The following is a 27195-nucleotide window of genomic DNA, read 5'->3' on the forward strand; positions in this document are numbered from 1 at the left end:
AGAAACGGCTTAAGGGAAACTCTATCATTCAGGTCCATTTATTTATCTGCCTGTAACATCATGATCCACCTGGCTCCTCTTTGTTCCATATAATTTGTATAATTTCCTAACCAAATATTCCTCTCTACTATCTCTGCTACTGTAAATTTAAAACTGTGCTTAGTACCAAAAGTAAGAACATGTCTCGCTATGGCGTTACTTTCATCTTCTTTGCTGACTGCATAAATATGTTCTCGTACTCTCATATTCTTAGGAAAACTTCTCTAATCCTCTCATTATACTTTCATAGGAAAATGGTCTAAGGACCAGATAGAGTTCCTAGATGTACTGTTACTGAAAGATGGGCAACATATAGAAACACAGTTATATAGAAAAGAATGTAGGAAGAACACATTACTGCATCGCACCAGTATGCATCCCCCTCATCTATATAAAAACATAGTTAAGGGTCAAATGTTGAGAGCATCTAGACTCATGAGTAATGATAATAGATTTAATAGTACTATAAACATGTTACAGAATGAATTTAAGGAAAGATGATATAAAAGAAATGAAATAGTGAGCATGAAACAAGGAAACAATATGAGAAAGGATACCACAGGGAAGCCATTTATACAAAAAAGAAACAATGAAGACAATATTCAAGTAAGAACAAGTAACAGAGAGAGGTTAAACAGAATAGTTATACCATACACTAATAATAATGAGAGGATTAGAGAAGTAAGAACAAGTAACAGAGAGAGGTTAAACAGAATGTTTATACCGTACACTAATAATAATGAGAGGATTAGAGAAGTAAGAACAAGTAACAGAGATAGGTTAAACAGAATAGTTATACCGTACACTAATAATAATGAGAGGATTAGAGAAGTAAGAACAAGTAACAGAGAGAGGTTAAACAGAATGGTTATACCGTACACTAATAATAATGAGAAGATTAGAGAAGTAAGAACAAGTAACAGGGAGAGGTTAAACAGAATAGTTATACCATACACTAATAATAACGAGAGGATTAGAGAAGTAAGAACAAGTAACAGAGAGAGGTTAAACAGAATAGTTATACCATACACTAATAATAACGAGAGGATTAGAGAAGTAAGAACAAGTAACAGAGAGAGGTTAAACAGAATAGTTATACCATACACTAATAATAATGAGAGGATTAGAGAAGTAAGAACAAGTAACAGAGAGAGGTTAAACAGAATAGTTATACCATACACTAATAATAATGAGAGGATTAGAGAAGTAAGGAAGTAAGAACAAGTAACAGAGAGAGGTTAAACAGAATGGTTATACCGCACACTAATAATAATGAGAGGATTAGAAAAGTAAGAACAAGTAACAGAGAGAGGTTAAACAGAATAGTTATACCATACCCTAATAATAATGAGAGGATTAGAGAAGTAAGAACAAGTAACAGAAAGAGGTTAAACAGAATAGTTATACCATACACTAATAATAATGAGAGGATTAGAAAAGCAAGAGCAAGTAACAGAGAGAGGTTAAGCAGAATAGTTATACCATACACTAATAATAATGAGAGGATTAGAGAAGTAAGAACAAGTAACAGAGAGAGGTTGAACAGAATAGTTATACCATACACTAATAATAATGAGAGGATTAGAGAAGTAAGAACAAGTAACAGAGAGAGGTTAAACAGAATAGTTATACCGTACACTAATAATAATGAGAGCGTTAGAGAAGTAAGAACAAGTAACAGAGAGAGGTTAAACAGAATGGTTATACGGTACACTAATAATAATGAGAGGATTAGAGAAGTAAGCACAAGTAACGGAGAGAGGTTAAACAGAATAGTTATACCATACACTAATAATAATGAGAGGATTAGAGAAGTAAGAAAGTAAGAACAAGTAACAGAGAGAGGTTAAACAGAATAGATATACCGTACACTAATAATAATGAGAGGATTAGAGAAGTAAGGAAGTACGAACAAGTAACAGAGAGAGGTTAAATAGAATAGTTATACCATACACTAATAATAATGAGAGGATTAGAGAAGTAAGAACAAGTAACAGAGAGAGGTTAAACAGAATAGTTATACCGCACACTAATAATAATGACAGGATTAGAGAAGTAAGAACAAGTAACAGAGAGAGGTTAAACAGAATAGTTATACCATACACTAATAATAATGAGAGGATTAGAGAAGTAAGAACAAGTAACAGAGAGAGGTTAAACAGAATAGTTATACCGTACACTAATAATAATGAGAGCATTAGAGAAGTAAGAACAAGTTACAGAGAGAGGTTAAACAGAATAGTTATACCATACACTAATAATAATGAGAGGATTAGAGAAGTAAGAACAAGTAACAGAGAGAGGTTAAACAGAATAGTTATACCATACACTAATAATAATGAAAGCATTAGAGAAGTAAGAACAAATAACAGAGAGAGGTTAAACAGAATAGTTATACCATACACTAATAATAATGAGAGGATTAGAGAAGTAAGAACAAGTAACAGAGAGAGGTTAAACAGAATGGTTATACCATACACTAATAATGAGAGGATTAGAGAAGTAAGAACAAATAACAGAGAGAGGTTAAACAGAATAGTTATACCATACACTAATAATAATGAGAGGATTAGAGAAGTAAGAACAAGTAACGGAGAGAGGTTAAACAGAATAGTTATACCATACACTAATAATAATGAGAGGATTAGAGAAGTAAGAACAACTAACAGAGAGAGGTTAAACAGAATAGTTATACCATACACTAATAATAATGAGAGGATTAGAGAAGTAAGGAAGTAAGAACAAGTAACAGAGAGAGGTTAAACAGAATGGTTATACCGTACACTAATAATAATGAGAGCATTAGAGAAGTAAGAACAAATAACAGAGAGAGGTTAAACAGAATAGTTATACCATACACTAATAATAATGAGAGGATTAGAGAAGTAAGAACAAGTAACAGAGAGAGGTTAAACAGAATGGTTATACCGTACACTAATAATAATGAGAGGATTAGAGAAGTAAGAACAAGTAACCGAGAGAGGTTAAACAGAATAGTTATACCATACACTAATAATAATGAGAGCATTAGAGAAGTAAGAACAAGTAACAGAGAGAGGTTAAACAGAATTGTTATACCATACACTAATAATAATGAGAGGATTAGAGAAGTAAGAACAAGTAACAGAGATAGGTTAAACAGAATAGTTATACCATACACTAATAATAATGAGAGCATTAGAGAAGTAAGAACAAGTAACAGAGAGAGGTTAAACAGAATGGTTATACCGTACACTAATAATAATGAGAGGATTAGAGAAGTAAGAACAAGTAACAGAGAGAGGTTAAACAGAATAGTTATACCATACACTAATAATAATGAGAGCATTAGAGAAGTAAGAACAAGTAACAGAAAGAGGTTAAACAGAATAGTTATACCATACACTAATAATAATGAGAGCATTAGAGAAGTAAGAACAAGTAAAAGAGAGAGGTTAAACAGAATAGTTATACTGTATACTAATAATAATGAGAGGATTAGAGAAGTAAGAACAACTAACAGAGAGAGGTTAAACAGAATAGTTATACCATACCCTAATAATAATGAGAGGATTAGAGAAGTAAGAACAAGTAACAGAGAGAGGTTAAACAGAATAGTTATACCATACACTAATAATAATGAGAGCATTAGAAAAGTAAGAACAAGTAACAGAGACAGAGGTTAAACAGAATAGTTATACCGTGCACTAATAATAATGAGAGCATTAGAGAAGTAAGAACAAGTAACAGAGAGAGGTTAAACAGAATAGTTATACCATACACTAATAATAATGAGAGGATTAGAGAAGTAAGAACAAGTAACAGAGAGAGGTTAAACAGAATAGTTATACCATACAGTAATAATAATTAGAGGATTAGAGAAGTAAGAACAAGTAACAGAGAGAGGTTTAACAGAATAGTTATACCGTACACTAATAATAATGAGAGGATTAGAGAAGTAAGAACAAGTAACAGAGAGAGGTTAAACAGAATAGTTATACCGTACACTAATAATAATGAGAGCATTGGAGAAGTAAGAACAAGTAACAGAGAGTGGTTAAACAGAATAGTTATACTGTACACTAATAATAATGAGAGCATTAGAGAAGTAAGAACAAGTAACAGAGAGAGATTAAACAGAATAGTTATACCTTACACTAATAATAATGAGAGGATTAGAGAAGTAAGAACAAGTAACAGAGAGAGGTTAAACAGAATAGTTATACCGTACACTAATAATAATGAGAGGATTAGAGAAGTAAGGAAGTAAGAACAAGTAACAGAGAGAGGTTAAACAGAATAGTTATACCATACACTAATAATAATGAGAGGATTAGAGAAGTAAGAACAAGTAACAGAGAGAGGTTAAACAGAATAGTTATACCGTACACTAATAATAATGAGAGGATTAGAGAAGTAAGAACAAATAACAGAGAGAGGTTAAACAGAATAGTTATACCGTACACTAATAATAATGAGAGCATTAGAGAAGTAAGAACAAGTAACAGAGAGAGAGGTTAAACAGAATGGTTATACGGTACACTAATAATAATGAGAGGATTAGAGAAGTAAGAACAAGTAACAGAGAGAGGTTAAACAGAATGGTTATACCATACACTAATAATAATGAGAGGATTAGAGAAGTAAGAACAAGTAACAGAGAGAGTGGTTAAATAGAATAGTTATACCGTACACTAATAATAAGAGAGCATTAGAGAAGTAAGAACAAGTAACAGAGAGAGGTTAAACAGAATAGTTATACCATATACTAATAATAATGAGAGGATTAGAGAAGTAAGAACAAGTAACAGAGAGAGGTTAAACAGAATAGTTATACCATACACTAATAATAATGAGAGCATTAGAAAAGTAAGAACAGGTAACAGAGAGAGGTTAAACAGAATAGTTATACCATACACTAATAATAATTAGAGGATTAGAGAAGTAAGAACAAGTAACAGAGAGAGGTTAAATAGAATAGTTATACCCTACACTAATAATAACGAGAGGATTAGAGAAGTCTGCCTAAGAAATTGGAATATTCTTACAGTCGTTACAAAGATAGAACAAATAGTAGGACCAACGCCGAACTACATATATAGGAATACAAAAAACTTGAAAAGATTATTATGCTATGAAAATATTAAAGTGAAAACAGTTATCTCTGATAGGAAAGATGCTTTTTCTTGCAGGTCATGTAATCAATGCAGTTACATGTCAGGTCGAGATTATTTCATACTCCCCATTACAGGGTGGAGATATAATTTCAATTTTTATGCAGACTGTAAGAGTAGAGATGTGATATATATATATATATATATATATATATATATATATATATATATATATATATATATATGTATATATATATATATATATATATATATATATATATATATATATATATATAGCTACCTGCACATGCAGCAGCTTTTATGTAGGTAAGATCAACAGGACGCTATGTGAGAGAGTACAAGAACATATTTATGCACTCAGCAAAAAAGATGAAAGTAACGCCATAGCGAGACATGTTCTTACTTTTGGTACTAAACACAGTTTTAAATTTACAGTAGCAGAGATAGTAGAGAGGAATATTTGGTTGGGAAATTATAGAAATTATATGGAACAAAGAGAAGCCAGGTGGATCATGAGGTTACAGGCAGATAAATCAAAGGACCTGAATGATAGAGTTTCCCTTAAGCCGTTTCTAGGGACTTTCAACACTAGATCTAAGGCTGCTATTATATTGAATAGTTTTATTCAACAAATTTTTTAGTCTCTATTTATCAGATGAAAGTAAATAAGTATTTAGAATAGTTTAATAAGTATGCATATTTTGTATTTTATATAGTATATATTTTAGAATACAGTAGTTAGGCATTTGTTAGTCATTTCTATGCATTTAATAGTGAGCAGCATTTGTATATACACACATTTCACATTTCATATTCTTGATAGACTTTTGTATATACATTTAAAGCATAGAAATATTCTATCTCTTAGTATCAGTGAAAAATGAGCTTTGAAATTCCATAGAAGTATTTTTATAGTATTTTTATAGTTGTTTTTGAATAATTTGTTTTTTATATATATTATACATTATGAGCGGTTTAAGCACTAGCACTTTATGAGATAATTAATTCTTAATTGAGAATAGATATTGATTGGATAGATCTCTAATGAGTTCAGGTTTAAATACTAGAGCTTGTTCTTTAGTCAACAGTCTGAAGAAGCATTTGTCATAAATGTGAAAGCGCTTACTGTTTTAACGGGTTATAGAAATTATACAGAACGTATTGCTGTTACTTTACATTTGATTAAACGGTTGCTTTTATTTGCTGTGGAGTGTCTTCATTTGGATTATTTGGATCATTATAAGGTGATTCTATGTCTGCAGTCTACTAGGTGGTATAATAACAGGCAATGTCAGGCTGATTTGTGATATTATACATCCCTTCCTAAAGAAATGTTAATAGTAGTAACAAAGAGGAAAAAAATTGCTATATTAGATGGTGCTGCTACAAATATAAGACATGAGAAAAGCATGGCATAATCTATTGACCACTAGGTTAGCCATAGTCTATTGTCCCTCCTCCAAAGCATCGCTAATGAAGTCAGCACATGTCATTTAGTTACATGCAATCTCATGCATCATCTACAATGCCTGAAATGGACTTGTGCTGTTTGTCTATCACAAGCCTAGTGAATGGATTTATGATGAGCATAAGGGTTAGTAGCAACACTAACATATTTATGACTCTATCCCAAAGTCCATGCAGTTTTTGATATTTTGTTTTGCTTTGTTTCATTTTACTTTGTCAAGTCAAAAAGGAATATTTGCACATTTAACCTTCAAACTGAATTGGAAGCATTATGCTACTTTTGTTTGAGGTAGTGTTATATCAAGTTTATGGTAATATTCAGACAAAAAATGTATAGAAAGCAAGTAAAATAATGATTATTCTTTCACTCAGCTGAGTGTAGGTTTACAATTAACAACAACTGCATTTTGGAATTATTACATGTAGAGCCCTGCACAGGATCATGCAAGTGTGACAGCTATTATAGTTTAGGTCAAAATCAAAATGATTCTTGCATTCTGGCAAGATCTCTCATGCTAGCAATACTCAATGCAGCTACACTGAATGTATACAAATTTTGGTATAGACAGATTCAAGCTTCTTACATAGTAATTCAAGAAAAAAAATCATTTATCAGGATTAGGAGCATGTCAATTACTGATGCCACTGACCACTGGCTGCAACATATATAATTTCATAGTGCTTTTCAAAGGATACTGCTGCTAGACAAAATGATAAATTACTAATATTCAAAAGAAATATAGTGAACATTAATATGAAGAAGGGTTATGTCCCTTCTTGTTTCTATTTAATACAGTAGACATCTCACAAGAGTACGAGGTTCTATTCCGGCTATTTATTTGGAAACATAATTAGTGAATGTTGTACTGTAAACAACTCCAAATAAAAACATGCATTCTACTTTCTTGTGCAGTTGAGGATATTTGAGACTGTATGACCTCCGTTAGAGGTTACTCAAACAGAAATCAGTATGAAGAAAATAAAGGGAATCTTGAAGAAACGGGACTCTGTGCTTAACGCAGCGTTAAATTGGATGCTTTCACCTAATTGTTTTGTTGTGGTTAAATGTACTTACTGATAGTGAACTCCTTAAAAGGATGTATCAAGCAAACACTTTGGATAGAGAGTACTTTTAAATGATTTACATATGAAGTCAACTGCAGGAGAGATGGTCATGTTCACTGGGTTTTAGTCACCTTCTTCTTCTTTTGGCTCCTCCCGTTAGGGGTCGCCACAGTGGCTCAACCGTTTCCATTTCTTCCTGTCCTCTGCATATTGCTCTATCACACCAACCACCTGCATGTCCTCTGGGTTTTAGTCACCAAGCCAGCTAAAAGGAAAAGTTATTTTTTTCATAAACTGACCTACTTCATAATATTATGATACATAAATCTTTATTTGCTTAATGTATTAATGAAAATATTAAACTGACAGCAGTAGTGAATAAAATTAATAATTCAACAGGTGTTGCAATTAAGAAAAAATAATGTGATAATATGAGATTTACAAATATGAGGTATTAAACATATAAAGCATTTTTGCTCTTAATCTATTACTGGACATTTTCAGGAGTTGGTATCCAGAACAGCCAAGGAGATAAATGTACCAGGTAACCCAGTCTTTTACCTGAAGAAATGTCCTTCACCTTAAGGAAATATGCTCCTGAGTAACTAAATGCATTGCACAAGAAATTAATCATTTCGGCTGGGCAAGATGTTTATTTATATATATATAAAATCTAAATACACTCACGCGCACACACCCACACCCACACGCACACATACTCACACACATGCATAAACAAATATAGATAGAAACAAACTGTAAACAGTGTGCTGCTGCCAAAACACGCTGTCACCATTCATTAAACTAAGGAGGATACATTGTCCCACTGAATACCAGAATAATATGAACCTAGAGTTATAATATATCCTACATTGTCATTGTTAATACAATACCAGTTAATGGAATGCATCTGTAGCAGCTTTGTGCCTTTTAGAATCAAAACACAACAAAAGTATGGTCACAGTTGGGATTAAAATATGAGTATCGTATTTTTATTTTTAAAAACCTGCAGCAGTTAAATAGTTAGGGAAAATCAGGGCTAATTTTCTTGACTAATGAATTAAGACACTACAGTTTGTATTCAACTCATACCGCTCAATTTTTTAGAGCAAGAAATCTGGACAAAGTCATAAATAATGGGGAGTAAAGGCACAAAAAATAGGGACAAATTGTAAATATTGCTCTTACAAACTCAGAAAGTTGATAGAATAACATGTTTTGCAATAACATGAATTTTTATAAAGGATATGAAGTCTAAAACTCAAATTTCTGTCATTATTTTCTAACTTCAATCCTCAATGAGTTACCAGTGGTTTGCCAAAAAACCACAGCTTTTACAGAAATGGACCAAAAATATGAAGCAAAAATCAAGACATTCTGTGAAAATCTGGATAGTAAGTATGACCTTCAGCTAGTGGTTTCAGTCTGCAAGCTTCTTATCTGAGTCATGTGATCTTCTTGTACGCTAAATGGATAGACAGTTGACCCACAACCCCTTTTTTCCCATTGACCCTGGTGGTGGTGCTGCGGTAGCGTTGTCGCTTCACAGTTAGACGTTGCCCGTTCGATTCTCAGTTAGAGCGTCTTCTGTGTGGCGATATGCGTAAATGGGCCTTCCTTCGTTGAAGGTTGTGCGTTAGGCCCGGCAAGCCAGCACGTAAAAATCAACTGCCAATTATTAGCGGACCGGAGTTCCGCTGTGGCGACCCCTAACCGGGAAAAGCCGAAAGAAACAAACAAACACATGGAGTTGGGGTGTCACCTCAACAGTGATAGCCATCTAAAGGCAAGGTTTAAACAGCTGGGTGGCTGGCCCTGCCGCAAAAGTTCTTCCACATCACATTTGCATACACACTCACACCTATGGCCAGTTTAGAGTGTCCAGTCCATCTACCACATGTCTTTAGAATGGGGGAAACCAGAACACCTGGAGGATGCAGACTCCTCACAGAAGGCACTCCAGCTGAGAATCAGACTGGGGAACCTTTTGCTGTGAGGAGACAATGCTATTCGTTGTGGCACTGTGCTGCCACCTAAATGGAAAGACAATCCACAACCCTTGGAAAAAACAGGGCAGTTGTTTATCTAAATGGAGAAACAACTCACCAGTTTATTCCAAGGGTTGTGGGTTTGACTTTTGCCTGAAGTGGACTCCTTGGCTACGAGATGGGTGAATTCAGAGTAAGGGATAAGGTATGCAGGGTGGGAGGGGGATAGGTGGAATGTTGCACACATTTAAGAGCAGAAGGCATAGACACAGTTCTTCTTAGAATCACACAATATTTCACTTTGCCTAACCTAAATAAACTGACCTGAACCAAGATCAGTATTAAATATGATTCATATCTTAGTGCATTGCTCTTTGTAAAACTAAGAATGCATGTCAGATGCATAAGGCTAACTTTATGAGGTCTGGGACTGGCTGCATGCAATAATGAGCTTTATAAAGCAAAGCACACCAGATTCTCCAGTAAATACTGAGCAGACAAGCTGAAGGATGGTGTCTTTACCAAAGGCTTTCCTGAAACAAGGGCTTATACCAGTGTTTAAACAAAATAGCAAATTAATAAACTAATAAGAGGGAACAGGCAGTGAAAGTGGAACTGCACTTCAGGGGAAAAAGATATTCTCTCTCGCTTGGGAGTTTGAGGTAATTCCTAGTATTTTAGCTACTTCCATTGTAGTATTATTTTAGCAGTGGTTTGATAACTGCTGGCTTTAAAGTTTAGAGTTGACGCTAATTATATACTAGTAAATTCAAATAGTACTATAGTCAAACCCACACCCAAAATGAAGAACAGAATGATCTGCAGTTGTGTGGGATAGTCCTCTTGTTGTTTTTTCCCTCTTCTTGTTAATATTAAGGTATTAGTAAAAATTAATATAATTGCAACACAATAGCCACAAGGCCCCTTGCAGATATGAGTACTGCTTATCTGTATCAATTTCCTTTCTTTTATGGTGCTTCAAGCATAAGACATTTGTTTGGAGTTGAAAAGGTGACAGACCTGTTAAGAGCTGTTATTATTGTCCAGAATATAGACAAAGCATATTCTAATGACCCCTGATGGCTAGCAGTATTCACATTTAGAGACAGAGCAGATGAGGTGTGTCATATTATCGCTAGTGACAAGTGTTATTGGTATATAAACAGTGCCTCTGGAAGTAGCTTTATATGAGAAGGGTCCTGTTGTGTTTCGCTGTGCCATTGTAGGACTAGTCAGCTGTAAAACATAAAAAAGCTTAGCCTGTCTCACTAGTGTAGAAACCATATTTTATCCCTACAGGAAAGCTAAAAACAAGAGTAGCCAGTCAAGGCAGGAAACATGAAAGTGCCAAACTAACCTTAGTAACAACGATTAAACAAAACAGTGATGGTGATTATGGCAATGATTTTATTCCTGATAAAGCTCATAAAAAGCTTGTATTCTGCAAAATTTATCAGTTTCAGAGACTTGGCTCATAGTTTTGAAGCTCAGACAGTTTTTATTTATGCATTTATTTATATGGAAGTTGCTTTCTAATGGTTCCTAATTTCCGACAATCTGTCTAAATCATCTAGACTTCTGTCATTGTTTGTCTGTGTCAGTATTATACCTGGTCACTCATTTAGCAGATTCTAGATATAAAAGCCTAATGTTTTGATTTGGACTAACTAATCTAATGTCAGTGTTAGATATGATAAAATGTGCACTCATTGTTTAATGACCTATGCTTTGATATGGCATCACTTTTTTAAGTACTGGATGTCATGTGTGTGTGTGTGTGTGTGTATGTGTGTGTGCGTGTGTGCAAAAACACGAAAGTTGACATGCTCGACAAAGCACAATTCCGACAGTTAACAAAACAAAAACAATTTGCTGTACTGAAAAACACACACACAACACAAGCACACCAAAAACGTCATAAACCTACACTAAACCTTACATACACAACTATCTATGCACTAACCTTAACCCTAACCCTAAGGTCCATCACTATCGCACACCTAACTTACCCGCATCCTAACCCTAAAGTCCATCACTATCACACACTTACCTTACCCGCACCCTAACCCAGAAGTCCGTCACTATCGCACACTTACACAGTCGCACTCAAATGCAAGCACACATGTTTCGCATGTTGATGTTTTCTGTGTTGGGATTTCCACTTGTTGGGTATTTGCTTTGTCGGTCTTCTGGTGTCAGTTATCTCGTTGTTGTTGTTTTGGCTTGTCGGTCTTTTCAGGTCGACCCTGTTGCAGTAAAATGTATCCCATTAAAATGGTATTAGCTAAACTAATAAAATATATGTTAAAAATACAAGAACTAATAGCTGCCCCTTCAAACTACTTGTAATTAAAGTGTGTAGAGATGAGACCTCTGAGAGGGGTTTGGAGTAATCACACCTAAAATTATTTCAGTTTTGTACTGCGCTTTTATTGTACAAATGCAGCATTATTTATTTTGAAATGAGACAAATTAAATGGATTGCATTCATCTTGGGGTGATTATCTATACCATCAAGTCTGAAAAAACTCAGGATAGTCATGTATTAAGCTTCATAGCGTTAAAGATGAACTAACAGACATTGAATGAGAGCAATGAGATTGCCGTTAGGGCGACTGCTCATATTTGCTATCCGAACATTTGACTTTCAGTGATTCTGGTGCAGAGAAGAATGGGTGACAGTTATGAGAGTTATCCCTTTCTGTAGGACTTGATAATGCCAGGGTATTAGAAATTCAGAAATAAACAAATTTGGACACACACACACACACACACACACACACAGACACACACACACACACACACACATATGAACATACATGTACACACATACACATATACAAATGCACGCACACACACTCACACAATTGTATACACATGCACAAGCACACACACACACACACACACACACACACACACACACACACACACACACACACACACACACACACACACACACACACACACACACACACAAATGAACATACATGTACACACATACACATATACAAATGCACGCACACACACTCACGCAATTGTATACACATGCACAAGCACATACACACACACACACACACACACACACACACACACACACACACACACACACACACACACACACACACACACACACACACACACACACACACACACACACACAAACACACACACACAACACAGCTGAGCAAACATGAATTCAGATGAGCCTGAGCAGAAAACTTGCTAAATAAGGAACATACATTCACTGTAATGCAAGAAAAAAATCTCAAGTCATATTTCAGTAGGGTGTCATGGGCAGGGTTAAAAGTAAATAACATGGTCTGTATACTTTGTAGCTTTCCTACATGTACTCATAGTCCAGCAAACAAAGTTTTACATGGTTTTAATGATCTGATGCTGCTATCCAGATATTGGATACTTTTCATATTAGAAACAGTTTTCTAGAATGTAATGTATTAGTTATCCCTGTCACTGTCTTGCACAGAATTTCTTAACACGTGCTCATTAATCTTGTAGTTTATTTTGGTTTCTTTCTTAATGGACCTTCAGATTAATAATTAGTTATCACATTGACAGTGTTATGAGTAATTGAATACTTTCTGGCAATAGTATGAATTTTCACTAAAATGAGCTATAAGCATTTTTGAAGACCAATCAAAACATATATCATATATCATATATCTTCCATCTGTCTGCTGACTTTTTATCAAATATTTTTTTTCTTCAGAAAAGTGGAATGTGATATATAGGTTAAATTAAATGTTGCCTGCTCCTTATTTGGTGTTAGAACTCAGGGTTACAATATAGTGTAATAGTCATGATAATCTGCAAACAAGCTACATCCTCGGTTTGATTCCTACCCTCTCCACCTGTATAATATTCAGTTCAGAGCACCCAATTAACAAGACTAATACTTTTGAAAACATGCAAGGCTCATTTACTTCATACACTCAGAAACTCCTTTCACAGTCTGTGGAGTACTTTAGGAAATTAGTTTTATAATTCAATGTACTTTTTTCTACTTTATTATTAGTCAGTGAAGTATCACCTGAGCACACTATTTTTAATGAGTGGGGAGCAAAGACAGAAAAATGTTGGTTTTACTCATTTCACAAAGTTTAGTAGTTTTTCCTGGCTATGTATAGATTGTAACTTTGGGAAATTATGATTTGTGTAATTGCTTGAGAAGCTGAGTTTTTAAATAAATCCCATTAAAAAAATAACAGGGTAAAAAAAGTACAATTGCTGTAACTTTATATTTTGTAAAATCATATTTTTTAAATACACAATTAAGGTGGATACTGTGAAAGCAGTACTATTACATGGAATCACGTGAGACTTTTTTCATTCTCTTCATAAAATTCACAAAGACAAGAAATAAAGAGTTTCATTCAGGTTCAGTAGTGGGACACTAATTCCCCTGGCATTATTCTTATGCAAATAGAATCTGACTGAAGAAATCTAAAGAGTGAGTAGCTGAGTTAAAAGCTTCTAAAATCCTTCATGAAGGATATGAAGCCAGTGGGAAGAATATAACTGCTACAGCTGAGCCTAGCCCTCTACTGAGAAGGAAACAACAGATTTGTCCTAGCTATCCAGCTATGTCAGACAGACAAATCTGCAGCAGTTGTGCTGGGCAGATGTTAACTTCAGAAGCTAGTTCTCTGGTGACAAGCTGGTGACTGTGGCGGGACGACCTCATGCTGAGCAAAGAGAGCAGTGCAGCTCTTCACAGTGCAGATGGAGGAAGAGCATCGCTGATGGCTATGATAGTGCAGTTATGTGCCTGACTTTATCAGCACGTGGTTTTCTCCAAAGGCTAAAGGATGGGGAGCCCGGTGAAACTGACTGATGATGTCGTGACATTTAACAAACAACTATAAATTAGGATGGTGCCTCATCTGATTTTGCAGCATGGCAGTGATTATATCTACGTAAAGGGTTCCGGTAAGGTGACATCAAAGTGACATGCTGTTTCTTGAAAGAATTGATACGGTGTGGGTGAATGGAAATTCCATGATGTTGACTAACTGTCTCTTGGGAAGAAGGGGGGGGGTGGAGCAACTTTGTATGAGTGTGTTAGAGTATAAGCTGAGGAAACTGTAGGGAGGTATGAGTGTGTATGTCTCATGTATGTGTGAGTGTGTGTGCATGTGTGAATGAGTATGTGTGTGTGTGTGTGTGTGTGTGTGTGTGTGTGTGTGTGTGTGTGTGTGTGTGTGTGTGTATATATATATATATATATATATATCTATACACACACACACACACACACACATACACAATATATGTGTGTGTGTGTGTGTGAGTGTGTATGTCTGTGTGTGTGTGTGTGTGTGTGTGTGTGTGTGTGTGTGTGTGTGTGTGTGTGTGCGCACACATATATATATAGCATGAGGACAGATATTGGGAGGCAGCGCCACATATTAGAGAAACTACTGCTACTGACAACACCACACTCAGGTAGGAGACTTTATGTCTCACTTCTTAACTTGTAGATGTTAGTGGCATGCTCTATAGTAAAACTTTAATGAACGTACTGATTTGTAATTTGTATTATTGCTATTGTTTAAATTGATGCATTTTGGTATAATATTTATTAATAATGACCACAGATCCTTAGCAAGATTTGCACCTATAATCCTATACATATCTGTTTCACTAAGTTATATCTACACATATTTAAACCTTATTTAATAAGACTATACACAAATTGTGTTTTCTGTCATTCTTGTTCCACATTGAATTCTTTGTTTCTTCCTTTTTTATTAATTCCTTAGTTTTTTCTTTACTGAAGGGGCATTTTCTTGATTTTTGTCGGTTGCTTTTCTGTTAATGTATTCACCTGCCTTGCTCAGAAATAGCTTGCTGTGCACTGAAGTAAGACGGGTACTCATCATTTCCTTTTCTAAAATGCATTTCGTTTTACTTCTTGATCATGTAAATCACATTTCCCCCCAAATGCTCACTTTTCTTATTGCCCGGTGCTCTTTTTTCTCCACTTTCTTAGTTTTACATACAGTTTATTTGTCTTGCCATGGTTTAGTTTATTACTTGTTTCAAGAGTTGTGTTTCTTACTATGGGATTGACAAGCTCTACTTTTAGATGTTCATGTGAGTGTGTGTGTGTGTGTCTGTCTGTCTCCCTGTCTCTGTGCATATATATTTATGTATGTATATGTTTGGCTTTCTCTATATTAATTACACCTTTTGGGTAAACTTTTGAATAGCAGTAACAATGAATCATTTGCAACCCAGTGATATGTCTAATGGGCTGCCTGTATTCTATTCACCCTGGCAATTTGCTTCAGAATTACAACACATTATCTGATCATTCTGTTTTCCAACCACCCATCTAATTTTCCAGCCAACAAAGGAAGCTGAAGTTTTTTTCTTCTTCTTTTTTTTAATGTGCTCTGCATTCACAGATGAGTACACCTAGTATATTATTTAGACAGGCACACAAAACAATAATTACATTTATAATAAAACAGTCAGGAGCACTATGACTTGTGCTCATATATGTGCTGATACTGGTTACTGTATTTTTACACAGTGCTTTTAATTTGTACTTTAATTCCAAGCCACTGTCTTTCTTTCTTCTTCCCTTTGACCAATTATCACCTCTTAACTTGTAGATGTTAGTGGCATGCTCTGTAGCGAAACTTTAATTAACGTACTAAGGAAAGCATCATGAAGTCTTTGTATTTTCTTTCTTTCGTTCTTTCTTCCTTACATTCTTTTCCTATTTTTCTGCATATTTAATCAATTGTTTTTCTTATTTCTATCTTTTACTGTAGCTTCTTTCTCTCCTTTTCTGTTTCTAGCAAAATGGGACTTCTAGACATGCATGCCATGGGAGCTTTAACATAAAGAACCATTCAAAATAAACAAACATGACACTATAATAAATCATAGAACTAAATTCATGTGACAACAATATGCAATAGAATAAAAAGCAATGCGATTGAATAGAAATATTTGAAAAACTGATAAATTATACATTTTGTTTTCTGCTTTGATTCTACATCTGTCCATGATGGAAGATGTGTAAAACTTTCATTTATTAATGTTAATTTAACTAGTGATGCACAAACATTTTCCACAAACTGTGTGCTTAAATATGAGTAGTAGTCAATTAAATTCTGCATCCTAGAGGATGGCATTAAATAGGCTAGGGTTAAAAAAGCAGTGCAGACAAGTGAAGGTGCAGATACCCCTCTGAACTCAAACTGGAAGGGGTTTCTCTTTATGAGCCAGAAGTGATGCATTGTCAGCAGGATTCAAGGAATATAACTGCTACTATTGTTGTTGGGTTGTTGTATTATAAATAACATGCTCCTGTTCCTAGTTTCACATTTCTTTTCATCCTGAGTAACCATTATATATCCGAAAAGCATTTACCAAGAGAAACACATCATAACAGTGCTATGGGGCAGCTGCTATGGATTCTATGAAGGCAAATATATTTTATCAGATCCTGCTGCCTAAAACTGAGAATGAGTGTTGTGTGTTGTGCTTTTTATTTAATGTGTATGGTGTTCATCCTGCATGCAGTGTGTCTCGTAAAAGCTCAAATGCCTTAAATATCTTCTAAAATAGAAGACTTGCTAAAAGTTGTAGTTAACAGGTTCCCCATAAAACTGTAATTGTATTACAATTGTCATAAATCCATCCAGGTGCCATATTATACAATTGTAATTCCAGTTTCAGAGACATAAATTGTGTCTATTGTAATCTGCCTGATTTTTCATTAAATTTCATTATTGCACATCCTCTGTATTCCTTATCGCTTTCTTTAATCAAGTCATCACTGTTTCCACATACCTTTCTAGATTAGCAAAGCTTTAGAACTACACTTTTTGTAATCTCTCAAATGCATCTAAGCTGAGACACATTAAAGCAATTCCAGCTAAATTATAAATAAATAACAGTAGAATTAAAATTGTTATTGATAAAGTATATTTCACATTGGTAGCATGGCTCTTTGAATCATTACTTCAGGTATTGTATTGAGTAGCATGGGTGAAATGTATGAGGTGAACTAGTTTTAATTAATTTATTGCAAGAACATCCATTCATAGCAGAATACTAAGTTAAATAATTTGTTTTGCTTATAATCTAAAGGAAAGGTACCTTATTATCTCAGCACTATATATAAAAACAAGCTTAATATTTTACATTATAAGTATGTTGCATGTTGCATGAGACATACAATCTTATGCCGGATCTGTGTAACAATGCAGTTGTTCACCAGTTCTCACTGCTGTGTACACAAGTGTGTATTTCCCATCTGTTGTTACTTGTCTGTTCCAACTCTACAGTTTGCTATTTATCTGTGAAGCTGCTAATACTCTTAAAAGAAATCTTGATAACTCTGTAGAGCTGTGTTCAATCTTTTTACATGTATGTATTGTTTTGTTTCTTAATTAGTCTGAAATGTTGGAAATAATGTCCGGTATTATTGGAAATAAGCAGTTTCTGAACCTACACTCACTGCTATGTGTATTAGTTAGCAATCATTTTGAAAGAGTTCAGTATATTGTTTGCGTCTACATTATGTTTACTCATGTTTATAAATTGTAGTGATTGGTAATGTTCACCCGTAATTGTTTCACTCATTATTTTGTATTTTATTTTTTACATTGTACTTTTTACAGTGCTGCATTTGCTGTTTTAAATGGAGATAAGTATGATTAAAAAATGATCGTATTTATTAGCTTCTTTGTATCGACCATAAGAAAAGGCATGCTATGGTGTTACTTGTTATTTAAAATGGTACAGACATACTTGGGTACTGATCAAATGAATTCAGTGTGCTTTCTGTGCCATTTATGCTAGTTACAAATTAAGGACAAAATAATCTTGTCTTGAGGACTGGGGATGTTGTTATATTTGTTAACTGGTTTATACTGCTAAGTGATGTTGGATACTGATCAAATATGAGTGTTACCTTCTTCATACAGTTTGTAGCAGAATATTTATTAGCACCTGTCACTTTTATATGTAGTCAGGTTTAAATAAGGCATAATATATTTGTGTTTCAAAGTATTATATTCAGATCTTATAGCATCAGCTGTAACCATGTCTATAAAAGTCAAATAGTGGGTATGCTTGAATTCTCCATGTTGTTGTATGTTACCAGGTATTACATTGGATATGTATGTGATTTTAACTCAGAAGAGGACAGTTGCACTGAATCAAAATTATATCTGTGTCGTGTGTGATGATACAGTTCCTTCAAAGTTATGTACATGTGGACTGCAACCTCATTAAGCCATTATAATTCATTAACAGACAGCTTCTATCCTCTCCAGGAGGTAGAAACCTTTAGCAGAAGCAGACGAAGCTATTAAGACACTGAAAGCAATGATGAGGTGATGGGTTACCACTGTTTGACCACCATCATATCCATCATATGATCAGTTTTGAACATTTTTTGCTATAAGCATTAGCCTAATTCATTACAAGCGATGCAAACATCCATTCATACGGTTGTTTTTGTGTGTAAGCCTGTTGGTATTTCCATCCTGGTCTCCACCAGGAGGCATACACATTAGTGACCTTTTACTACTGCCTCCCTCTCTTAATAGATAAAAAAGTTTATCATCAGCATAGCAGCAATTTCCCTCCCTACAGTCAGCTCTCCAGCTCCAAGGTCTTAACTAAACGCAGGGCAAGAGCAGTATATGTGACACACTGCCTGGACCTAGGCAAGGCTGCCCAACATTTTGACGCTAAACTATAAAATGATGGACTTTTATATTTGCATTTATCCCTGATGATGAAGTCTATCTCAGCACATAAATGGTGGCTACTTGCTTTCCTCAATTTTACCTTTGCATAACAGGGATTCACTGTCAGAAAAATGAGCCATTATAATGAACAAGTTCTTGGATTATTTAATTTCTCAATACTTGAGTGCCAGAGAGATTTTGTGAGTCAGTTCATTTATTAAGTCACAGAACATTTACCAGTGAGCCAAAGAACATAGTTTTCAAAGGTCTTGGGAGACTGAGGAAATGTAATTTTTGGTAAATGATGTGCTCTGATTAAAGGCGCATGGTTATGACAGCTGGTGATCTGTATAGTGTTGCTGTAGGACTTAATTTCTGTTAGGGGTGACAGAGGACAGATAGAGAACAGTGCCTCATTTCCCACTCTGAAGTGTATCAGTGTAAAACTCATGAACTAGAGACCCAACATGCATGTTCAAAGTTTGTCAAGGAAGTATTTATCAGCTCTGGGAAAAGTACACTGCTTGTATACGCTGAAAATAATTGTCTCACAGATCCTAAATGCATGCAAAAAAGCAAGTGATTGTAAAAACAGCCAAATTTAAGAACAAAATGATCGGCAAATCCAAGACACTTTGAATTAAATTGCTTGAAATATTCAAAACACTATAATAAGATGAGAGTGAGCCCTTACACATTCATGACTGGACATCAAGGACAGAAGCAGTGGTCAGCACATCAGTCTGATTTCTATAACCTTCAGCACCCTATAGTAAGGTTTGTGTGGACTGGCTTATTTCTTCTATTCTTTTTAGCACAAGGACTATAGCAAGGTGAGCAAATGAAGACCAGGAGCCATTGAATGACAAAATGGAACAGATTTATATGTTGGTATCATGCATTCAGGTGTTAGTAAAGTAACCTTTTGTTTAATCACACTGTATTCCAATCTGAATGTAATGTTTTTGTTGTCGTACTTGTAAAATGCTGAAGTAATAGGAAGTCAGAATGCTGCATGTAAGAAAAAATATGTGTATTAGGTGGTTCAAACTCTCACTTGCAAGATGCAGTTTATGTGCAGCAAACTCCATTATTCACTAAAAAGTGTCGTCAGACATTCCGGGGGATATTGTTATAGTATTATGCATACACAGATTTTGTGGGTGATACTGCCATGTTCACACACAGCCATCTGTCTGCTGAACCCAGGGGGAATATACCTGGTTGCACACTAGCTGCAGAAAAGCACCCTCCCCAGTTGAAAGGGAATCTTGTTTATTACATTATCAAATGCAGCAGTAAAACCTCTTTTATTGTGTCATAACACATTTTAGTAGTGGGATCTGTCACATGTATTCTCTTTTTTGATAACCTCATTAAGAAGGCAGAGGCAATAGATTTGCATGGTTACCAGGAATAGTACGACCACTGTGAGGTTCACCATCCATGATGCCCCATATAGCAAATGTTAAAAAAATGCAAATTTCATACTGGTCAATAATCTTCTTTTAAAATTGTGCAGCTTTAGTTCTAGTCTTATAAGCATTTTGCTGACACTGTCCCCCTCATTTGTTTTACCTGGACTATAGGATCGGAACTTTGCAGCAGACTATCTTAAATAGTTTCAGTCAGAAGACAGCTCCAGACAACACTATGCATATTGAGATCTCATCAAAGATTATTGTACAGTTTAAGAAATGTTTATATTTTATTTATTTATTTATTTTTCATTCGATTACCTGGTAGTGTCTGACTGGGCCAGGAGCCCGTTTTCATCTGAGACCCAGGGAGAAAAGCTCCAAAAGTACATTAAATAATTATCACAGTGACATTATGAGAAATACACTAAGCATTACTTGCAGAGTTAAAAGATACAGCTAAGCAAGTTCACAGTATTCAGGTATGGAGAAAATCATAAGAACATTTGTGCAATATGTATAGTATACATGCAATATTTTTTTATAAAAACAATCAAAGGTATAAAGAAACCAGTTGACTCAAAGAATAGAGTAAGCCATTTAATGTGACATAGGGGAGAAGTTTATGGAAGAGATGCAAGGTAGATAGAGTAGTGAGTGTCGAGAAGAGATGAGAGTAGAGTGTGTGCATTTAGCCTGGAGGTGTGCAGGGGCATAGCCATTGTTTAGAGTAATATAGAGTAATATATGGAGTTGTTTGAAATTGTGAGTATCAGGATTAGTTAAATTATACTGGGGAAGAGAGTTCCTGATTTTGGCTATTTTATTGGAATATAAGGAGTCTCCATGATAGTTGTGAGATTTAGTTACACTGAGCATTCATTTGTCAGATGATCTAAGGGACCTGTGGTTTGTTTACAGTTGGGCAAGGTCTGTGAGAGTAGGGCAGTTGTCAGGTTTGTTGACTCTATGAGTGATTATTAGCTGGTTGAGATATAGTAAGTGGGGTAGTTTGATCGAGTTAAGATGGTGAAGAGTAGAGTGGTGAAGTGATCTGTGAGGTAGGTTTGAGGCAAATTTGGCTATTTTGTTATAACAGGTTTCAATGTTGTTCAAGTCTGATTTGCACAGGTTGGTAAAGCTTTGGGAACAGTAAAGTAGGGTGGGTAGGAGGTGGGAGGTGGGATCTGGCTGCTGATATTCTGGCACAGTTGGTTAGACAGGGTTTGCCCTGTAGAGTACACCAAGTTTTATGGGGAATTTTCTGATGGTTACTGCTATATGTTTAGTGACTTTTAGACAGTTGCCTACGGTTACACCTAGAAGTTAATTTGCTCGACTGGTTCAATTTTTGTTCCATTAGAGGAATAGATAGTGACAGGGGATGGGGTGTTTTTACACTGGTATTACTGAAGACTATGAGCTTGGTTTTGTTGGGGTTTAATATGAGTTGATAGATAGGTAGTTTTCTATGTCTTGGAGGGCATTCTGAGTCTTTTCATGTAGTTCTTTAATGGAGGGGGCAGAGCAGATGATAGAGGCATCACTGTCATATTGAATGATAGAAGCAAGCTGTGTGGAGGTACTGAGGTTGTGGTAAATATGATAAAAAGAAGAAGGTAGAAGATAAAGCCTTGGGGACTCTATCAGTGATGGTAGATATCTTTTGTTATCATTAGAAAATCTATATGTAGATTATTTATTCTACTGTTGCTGCTGCAAGAATTCAAAGGCTACCGGGTGCAATGCATGCTAAAGTTCCTCTTATGAAGTCTGAAGAGGGGGTCATTGAACCCCATTCCCAATTATGCCATGAAATAAGTCATACTCATCTGTTATCTCTAAGTAAAATTGAACTGAAAACTACAAATACAGTTAAGGATTCAGAAGCCATTACTAGATGCACCCTGACTGTGATGCATCAGGTATTCAGATCAAGGTGAACAGGGATGTTAGAGAGCATAATCTAACTGAAACAGTGGTGACTGCTTATTATAGCAGCCATTTCAGCAAAGAAAGTAAGTGAAAACCTATTTTCTTCTTATAAATTTAGCATAACTCTTTACAGTCTGTTATTCACAATAGAGTTTCTTTTTTTATAGCACACAGGTCAGAATAAACTGTTTCTGGGATTGGAGAACCCACTTATGGCAGACCATGATATAGTCTCTACTAGGCTAGAGGTCTGTAATGATATCTCTGCTTTGCCTATTTAGATCTAAATCAATGGTATGAAGGCAGTCTCAGACCTGCTGTGGCACATATGTAATTATTTCCATCTGCAGAATCTGTACTGAGTGTCATTTCACAACATTTCAGTTTCAGGACAGGCTTAGTACCGTATGAGACTCTAGAATGGACATGGCTACTTGAAAGATGTTCGTGCTGTCAGATCCCACTGAATGGCATTGTACTTCAGAGTTCCCTGGGGGGAGTGCCATCCAGATGGGCCATTATCCTAGTAGACATCATGGAGTTTTCATTCTCACTGGCATTCCAACAACAGAAGACTTTATGTGTATGCTCATCTCCCTTCAGTGCTGATGTGGGCATATGGATTGTCTATGCCAGGCCGACTGTGCATGTGCTCTCTTTCACACAAGTATATTAGGGCAACCATCACAGGCTTGTATACGATGTTCACATCAAGATATAGGCAAGCCCCCCCCCCCAACTCTAAAAGGGTACCTCTGATTCAGGCTGAGAGATAACATCACAAAGAACCACTTAACAGAAAGAGGGATTAGTAAATATTTAGACATTTGTTACAAAACAGAATGCCAAACTTACAACAGGAGTTGTCAAACAAAGATTTCTTAAAACAAATTCTATGGCAAAATAATTGCTGAATAGTCCTGTGGAACAGGTAAGCTTTTCTTTATATATGTATTCTGGTCAGCCACATAACTCTAGCAATGTTTGGGGGGGTCATAATATATCAAAATGTCTATGCTGCCTTTTTATTCTGCAGGTAAAGTAGCATATGGGATTGTAAGCTAGGCTGCAAAGCTTCAGTTTTACTTTAAATCCCACATGTTCCCAGACTAAAAAAGTGTGTTTCATAGAAAGTACCTTAGCTTTCTTGTTCTCCAGTTGCACCATTGAAAATGAAATATTATGCCATACCAGGAGTGGATGTGAAATATCAGAAGATCGGAAACATGCCCTGTGTACAGCAGAATGAATGCTCTTTTTTTCAGTTTCTAGAAACACTCAAAAAACTGGTCTGAACACGACACAGTAATTATACAATTTTCTGGATATCATGAAAAAGCTGTACCATTCATGTTGCCTGACACAGAAAGGTGTAATAAAGAGGAGTTGCTTTTTTTTTTTTTTTTTTTTTTTTTATTTTTGGTGGGGGGTTCAAAGGTCTCTGCTTGGTGTTGTTTACTACGGTCAGTGGAGATCTGAAATCCTGCACTGATTTTCAGTACTTACAGAATGTGCTTCAAACAGTTAGTGCTGCGTTTACCTATATGAATGCAAGGCCATAACCTGTCTGATACAAGAATGATCTACTTATTCTGTAAGATAGTTTGAAACAGCAGGGTTTATAAAGGATACAGCTCTTATTAAGAATGTTGGCTATACAGCATTAAATCACTTTTGCAGTAGCCTAAGCTATATATATCTTGCAAGGGATATGATCGACTAGACACGTTTTCAAAGCTTTAGGACTAACTGCCAGCAGTTCAAGCAGAGCTCCATGCAAAAAACAGTTAGTACAAAAAGCTTCAAAGCTTTCTTGCCACTGAAGTGTGCTCCTTCTGTGGGCTTTGTGGCAGTGGTCAGCTAGCTATCCTTCAAGGCTGAACAGATAAGTCCCCTACTGGGGAAAACTGTCTGCTATTGTTTTTTTTTTTTGTTTTGTTCTTTTGAGGAGAAATACGTTTTTTTTCTGTGATATTAATATTGTTGAATTAGGAGACTTTTTTATGGGCTGTCATCCTGTATGATGGGATTTTATTACAGTCAATGTTTGTGGAGAGTTTATGTGTTAGGTGCAGGACTTCATGCTTTTGGGGTGCTGTTAGTGTGTTTTTATCTCAAAACCACTTTTTTAAATGTCGCTGGGAGGGTTACTGACTTTTTCAGGCTCTGCTACCCATTTTTTAAGCTTTCTTAATGGCTGGACCTATGGATTAGTTACCAGTCTCTTCAGTTTTTCCTTCCCTTGTTTGCAAGAAGAAAAAAGTTATCAGAGAATTTTTGGGTGTCAGGCTGGCTTTGGTTTTGCCCTAGCCATGGAATGTGACTCTGCTGTGGCCAGATGCGGATCCCTGGACCAGTAATCATTTTCCCTTGCTCCCTCTGGTGTAGCAGCTACTGTCACTAAGGAGTAGCAGATATACATGTCCTCTGTAGCTGTAGGGCTGCTCCTTACCCCATACTAACAAGAGGGGGAAAACCATTTTTCTTGGTCTGGGGAAAGGGTCAGGTGAAGGTCTACCACATAGCTGGGAAAGGGAGCCTAGGCCTCAGGAGCCTAGGCCTCAGGTTAGTGTGCCTGCTTTGGGTTTGGGCTTTTCCAAGGAGTTTCTGTTAAAATGGACCAGGAAAATTAGCAAGGAAGTTAATTTTGGACTTTACTTTACTCACTTCATCTTCAGAAGAGCAAGGACTGAAGGAGAATGTTGTGCTTCAGGATTTTCTTCACAACTTGTAGATTCTAATTCTGTGGAAAGTTGCTTTGAATTTTCCACCAGAAATAACTTTATCTAAGTTGAAAGAGGTTTTCAGTAGGATCAGAATCAAATTCCTATTTCCCAGTGACTGTATTATGATTTGTTACTGTAAGATATTCCACAGTATGCAGTTGTTCCTCCTGTATTGTCTACTTTAGATGATGTTTTTCCCACAGCTTGAAGTTTACCTTATGTGGTCAAACTCCTACCCCTAGGAAGTCTACAGTGTACCTCAGACTCACAGGTAACTTCTTTTCCAACCCTAAAGGAGACCCTGCAGTAATTTTCCTTTTCAAAATTGCTTTTGCTGGACAAACTGATGACATTAATCCCATTCTGTTTCACAAGGATTGGAAAGATTTTGAAGAATCCTTGGAAGTATTTTCTTTTGCCATGTTAACATTCAAAATTTTAAACCGCCAGTCTCACATGTTAAAGATTTTACTTCTGTCTCTTCAGAACATAACAAAAATTACCTGTCAATCTTCCTTTTTCTGAAGTGACAAATTCTTTGAATGCCTCTTTTGTATCTGCTTCTCATATTATTAAACATGTCTTCAAGTGTTCTTGTGATACTGCTGATACTGTCTCCACAGCTGCTGTCTCTGAGTCAGTCCTGTGAAGATTTACTTGGTTATATTCGCAAAATCATCTGAAGATGTTATAACTAAAACTGTAATTTTTCCCTGGACAAGGAAGTTCTGGTTGGCCCATCTGCAGCTGAGGTGTTTAACAGATTTAACAAGAGGGGAAAGTTGATTCAAGAGGTAAACTAAATCTTCCAACCTTCTGTTTTTAAGGCAAATAAAAGGTTTCCTTCCACCTCAGCTTCCTTTCTCAAAGAAAAAAAATGTAAGCAACAAGGTACCAACAACAGGATTTTAAGAGAGCAATGACAAGGAGGGTCCAAAAAGAATGGGAAAGAGACTCAAAGCCAAGGACAATCCAGAAAGTCAGAGTGATGACTTGCCCCTTCAGATCACCCTCCCACACCCATACTGGCAGTCTCTCCCTCTCTCTAAGTTTACATCTTCCTTTATGGCAGCAGATTATTTCAGACTAGTGGGTCCAGAAAGTCATTCAACAGGGAGACACTTGGCAGTGGGAGTACCTCCAGCTTTTCTAAGGGATTCCCCCTTACTCAGTGAACCAAATATCCCTATTTCCTCCAGTTCTGGAACAGATGTTATCTATGGGAATCATAGAACCAGTAACTGCCTGCCAGGTGGGCAGAGGGCTTTATTCAAGGATTGTTCAGGTGCGAAAGAAAGAAAGAAAGAAAGAAAGAAAGAAAGAAAGAAAGAAAGAAAGAAAGAAAGAAAGAAAGAAAGAAAGAAGGGACTTGGAAGCCTGTGACAGACTTCTTATTTATCAGCCTTTTTATCGATGTCAGAAAATTCAAAGTGTTTTACCTTCAGACCTGTTTCATCACATTCCCATTGGCAGACATTTCAGATGCTTCTTAAGATTTTGTGTAACTGTTTATATGATCAGTTCTCATCTTACCATTTGGAATATCTACTGCTCAAAGGGTATTTACAAGGTGTATTGCTCCAGTAATTGTTTATTGCAGAATTCAAGACATTTATATTTTTCCATATTTTGATGATTGTTTTATATTTTTTAAATCTTTTGCAGACTCGGTTTCTAGTTGTCAAGAGTTATTAGCAAGTGTTCAG

General features: G+C 35.7%; 1 protein-coding gene across 1 annotated transcript in view; it reads left to right on the plus strand.

Moving 5' to 3' along the window:
• The first annotated feature begins 15027 nt into the window (after positions 1–15027).
• PNOC (prepronociceptin) overlaps positions 15028–27195 on the plus strand; it is a 382100-nt gene continuing 369932 nt past the window's right edge. The window contains exon 1 of the mRNA XM_044061856.1: positions 15028–15136. The gene's annotated coding sequence lies outside the window, so the exon portion shown is untranslated. The remainder of the gene's footprint in view (positions 15137–27195) is intronic.

This window comes from Protopterus annectens, chromosome 2.part0 (assembly GCF_019279795.1).
Source record: "Protopterus annectens isolate FY-2018-M chromosome 2.part0, PAN1.0, whole genome shotgun sequence".
NCBI lineage: Eukaryota > Metazoa > Chordata > Ceratodontiformes > Protopteridae > Protopterus > Protopterus annectens.